The following is a 5,000-nucleotide window of genomic DNA, read 5'->3' on the forward strand; positions in this document are numbered from 1 at the left end:
TCCCGGGGTGGCGGAGGGGGGCGGCGGCGGGGGCGGCGGCGGGTACACGGCGCCGGGTCCAGGGCGCCGGGTCCAGCCCGTCCCGGGGCGGGGACAGGTGGTGTCGTCCGTCCCCGCCCCCGTAACCTGCTCTGAAGCATCCGCTTCCCGCCGCGGTTCGCCCTCCACCCCCCCCGCCGCACACGCAGCTGCCGCTTCCCGCCGCCTCTGCCCCCCGCCCCGGGATCAACCACCCGCCGGGTCCAGCCGGTCCCGGTCCCGGGAACCTGCTCCCGGGGCCAGCCGGAGCCACGCCCCCTCCTCTGACGCTTCCAGCTGCCGCCTCCCCTCCCACCCCCCAAACTCACACTGGCCCTCGCCGGCCCGCCCACCCGCCTACCTGCTTGCCCGCCGCCGCTGGGTGGCGTGCCGGACACTCTCGCACACAGGTACACAGACAGGGACACAGGGACACAGGCACTCAGGCACACAGGGACACAGGGACACAGGGACACAAGGACACAGGGACACAGGCACTCAGGCACTCAGGCACTCAGGGACACAGGGACACAGGGACACAGGCACTCAGGCACTCAGGGACACAGGGACACAGGGACACAGGGACACAGGCACTCAGGCACTCAGGCACTCAGGGACACAGGGACACAGGGACACAGGCACTCAGGCACTCAGGGACACAGGGACACAGGCACTCAGGCACACAGGGACACAGGTGGCGGGCCGGAGGCCGCTCTCCACTGTGTGGCAGGGGTCCAAGAGCCACCCCAGCCCAACCCAGAGGGTCTTTTGCACCTCTCTAGAGGCCACCCAGAGACCCCAGGCCGCAGCAGAAGCCTCCCCCGCACGCTCTGCAGGCTTCCGACCCACCCCAGGCCGCAGCAGAAGCCTCTCCCGCACGCTCTGCAGGCTTCTCAGCCACCCCAGGCCGCAGCAGAAGCCTCTCCCGCACGCCCTGCAGGCTTCTCAGCCACCCCAGGCCGCAGCAGAAGCCTCCCCCGCACGCTCTGCAGGCTTCTCAGCCACCCCAGGCCGCAGCAGAAGCCTCTCCCGCACGCTCTGCAGGCTTCTCAGCCACCCCAGGCCGCAGCAGAAGCCTCTCCCGCACGCTCTGCAGGCTTCTCAGCCACCCCAGGCCGCAGCAGAAGCCTCTCCCGCACGCTCTGCAGGCTTCTCAGCCACCCCAGGCCGCAGCAGAAGCCTCTCCCGCACGCTCTGCAGGCTTCTCAGCCACCCCAGGCCGCAGCAGAAGCCTCCCCCGCACGCTCTGCAGGCTTCTCAGCCACCCCAGGCCCCAACAGAAGCCTCTCCCGCACGCTCTGCAGGCTTCTCAGCCACCCCAGGCCGCAGCAGAAGCCTCTCCCGCACGCTCTGCAGGCTTCCGTCCCACCCCAGGCCGCAGCAGAAGCCTCCCCCGCACGCTCTGCAGGCTTCTCAGCCACCCCAGGCCCCAACAGAAGCCTCTCCCGCACGCTCTGCAGGCTTCCGACCCACCCCAGGCCGCAGCAGAAGCCTCCCCCGCACGCTCTGCAGGCTTCTCAGCCACCCCAGGCCGCACCAGAAGCCTCCCCCGCACGCTCTGCAGGCTTCTCAGCCACCCCAGGCCGCACCAGAAGCCTCCCCCGCACGCTCTGCAGGCTTCTCAGCCACCCCAGGCCCCAACAGAAGCCTCTCCCGCACGCTCTGCAGGCTTCCGACCCACCCCAGGCCCCAACAGAAGCCTCTCCCGCACGCTCTGCAGGCTTCTCAGCCACCCCAGGCCGCACCAGAAGCCTCCCCCGCACGCTCTGCAGGCTTCCGACCCACCCCAGGCCGCAGCAGAAGCCTCTCCCGCACGCCCTGCAGGCTTCTCAGCCACCCCAGGCCGCAGCAGAAGCCTCTCCCGCACGCTCTGCAGGCTTCTCAGCCACCCCAGGCCGCACCAGAAGCCTCTCCCGCACGCTCTGCAGGCTTCTCAGCCACCCCAGGCCGCAGCAGAAGCCTCTCCCGCACGCTCTGCAGGCTTCTCAGCCACCCCAGGCCGCACCAGAAGCCTCTCCCGCACGCTCTGCAGGCTTCTCAGCCACCCCAGGCCCCAACAGAAGCCTCCCCCGCACGCTCTGCAGGCTTCTCAGCCACCCCAGGCCGCACCGGAAGCCTCTCCCGCACGCTCTGCAGGCTTCCGACCCACCCCAGGCCGCACCAGAAGCCTCCCCCGCACGCTCTGCAGGCTTCTCAGCCACCACAGGCCGCACCAGAGGATCTTTTGCACCTCTCTGGACGCCACCCAGAGACTCCAGGCCGCACCAGAGGCCCCCCCCCCCAACCATTTACAGGCTGCAGTGCCAGCCTAGGCCCTGCTGGCAGCCTCCCTTGTCTGCTTTGGAAGGCCTCCCATCCACTCCAGACCTGCCTGGAGGCCTCCCTCGACTGCTCCCGGGGCCCTCGAAGCCACCCTAGGCCTTTCTGGAGGACCTGCTCGACCGCTCGGGCGGCTTCTGACGCACCCTCGGCCATCCGGCGCCCAGCAGCTCCCAGGGACAGGCACCGGCCTCCCCCTCCGGCCGCCCCTGGGGCCGGGGGTGGCTCGGACTCGGCGCCCCCAACGTGTCGTCCCGTCCCCCCCCCCCCCCGCACCGCCGAACATTCGCTGCAGCCGAGGGCTTGCCGCTCGACGCCTACCCCACCCGCCCAGCCCCCCGCTGCCGCCCGGCGCTGCCCCGGCCGCTGCGCCCCGCCTCTCATCGCTCCCCCCACCCGGCAACCGGCCGCCGGGCACGGCAAGTCCCAGGGCAGGGAACAGGTGCTGCCGGGACCCCCGTGCTGGCTGCCGGCTTCCCGGGGCTGCCCCGGGCACGGACAGGTCGCCCCCCCCGCCCCGGCGAATGTTCACCGAACCGGCTGCCGGCTGCCTTCGAGCACCCCCCGCCCCCCGCCACTATCGTCCCCCCCCGCCCCCCCCTCCGCCTCCGCTGCCGCTTCTCCCCGCACCGCCTCCACTGCCTCCCCCCGCCGCCGGCGAACGAGTCGCCGGATCCGTAGGGTGCCGGGAGCCCGAACGGCGAGCGGCTCCGGCTGCTGCCGGGACCGCGGGGCTTCGAGCCGCTCCGGCCGCGCCCGGGACCCCGTGCCGGAAGCCGGCATCCCGGGACGGCCCCGGGACGGCCCCGGTCGCCGGCCGGGTGACGTTCAGCGAAGCGGCTGCCGCCAGTCTTTGGGCCTCCCCCGTGCCGGGGCCGCGGGGATTCGAGCCGGTCCGGCCGCGGCCGGGATCCCGGGCCGGACGATGGCTTCCCGGGCCGGTCCCGGTCGCCTCCCGGGTGACGTTCACCGAAGCGGCTGCCGGCTGTCTTCGAGCCCCCCCCCCGCCTCCGCCTCCGCTGCCGCTTCTCCCCGCACCCCCTCCACTGCCTCCCCCCGCTGCCGGCGAACGAGTCGGCGGATCCATACCGTCCCGAGAGCCCGAGGCGGCGGCACCCAGTGCGGGTCCGGCCGAGGCCGGGACCCCGTGCCTGTCGCAGGCTTCCCGGGACGGCCCCGGAACGGCCGCGGTCGCCGGCCGGGTGACGTTCACCGAAGCGGCTGCCGGCTGTCTTCGAGCCCCCCCCCCCTCCGCCTCCGCTGCCGCTTCTGCCCGCACCTCCTTCACTGCCTCCCCCCGCCGCCCGCGAACGAGTCGGCGGATCCGTAGGGTGCCGGGAGCCCGAACGGCGAGCGGCTCCGGCTGCTGCCGGGACCGCGGGGATTCGAGCCGCTCCGGCCGCGGCCGGGACCCCGTGCCGGAAGCCGGCATCCCGGGACGGCCCCGGGACGGCCCCGGTCGCCGGCCGGGTGACGTTCAGCGAAGCGGCTGCCGCCAGTCTTTGGGCCTCCCCCGTGCCGGGGCCGCGGGGCTTCGAGCCGGTCCGGCCGCGGCCGGGATCTCGTGCCGAACGTCGTCTTCCCGGGACGGTCCCGGGAGGGCCCCAGTCTCCTCCCGGGTGACGTTCACCGAAGCGGCTGCCGGCTGTCTTCGAGCCCCCACCCCTGCCGTGGCCGCGGGGATTCGCCCCGGTCCGGCAGCTGACGGTTCCCTGTGCCGGACGCCGGCTTCCCGGGACTGCCCCGGGCCGGTCCCGGTCGCCTCCCGGGTGACGTTCACCGAAGCGGCTGCCGCCTGTCTTTGTCCCCCCCCCCCCGTGCTCTCCCTCAGGCGGGAGGTAGACGTGCTCTCCCTCGGCGAGTAGACGTGCTCTCCCTCGGCGAGTAGACGTGCTCTCCCTCGGCGAGTAGACGTGCTCTCCCTGGGCGAGTAGACGTGCTCTCCCTGGGCGAGTAGACGTGCTCTCCCTCGGCGAGTAGACGTGCTCTCCCTGGGCGAGTAGACGTGCTCTCCCTGGGCGAGTAGACGTGCTCTCCCTGGGCGAGTAGACGTGCTCTCCCTGGGCGAGTAGACGTGCTCTCCCTCGGCGAGTAGACGTGCTCTCCCTCGGCGAGTAGACGTGCTCTCCCTCGGCGAGTAGACGTGCTCTCCCTCGGCGAGTAGACGTGCTCTCCCTCGGCGAGTAGACGTGCTCTCCCTCGGCGAGTAGACGTGCTCTCCCTCGGCGAGTAGACGTGCTCTCCCTCGGCGAGTAGACGTGCTCTCCCTCGGCGAGTAGACGTGCTCTCCGCGGAGATCGCGCTTGTCGCCAAGGGGTCGCTGTTGCGCTCTGCCTCCGCCTACGTCATCGTACAAGCCGGCGTGATTTCTGCGACCTGCCGCTGGGCGGAGGTCGGCTGGTTGTGCGCTCGCGGAGCTGACGGCCCTCCAGTTCCGTATATGAGGGAACGAGTGACGCCGAGCACTCCCAGGGCAGCGCTGCCGAGCGGCTGCTCCAAGCCACCCGCCAGGCGGCTGGGCAGGGGTCCGTCTGGCTTCTCGGTGGCTTTCCCCCGGGTCAGAGAGGGGACCCGCGGGGCCGAGCAAAGGCGCGGCGGTTTGGAGCGGCCGCTGGCGCACCCTCAGCGGTGTTGGATGGGTTTCGCTCGTCCGTGAGCCGGAG

This window comes from Melanerpes formicivorus, unplaced genomic scaffold (genome assembly GCF_026170545.1).
Source record: "Melanerpes formicivorus ecotype bairdi unplaced genomic scaffold, bMelFor1.0.p_v2 SCAF_322, whole genome shotgun sequence".
NCBI classification, from domain to species: domain Eukaryota; kingdom Metazoa; phylum Chordata; class Aves; order Piciformes; family Picidae; genus Melanerpes; species Melanerpes formicivorus.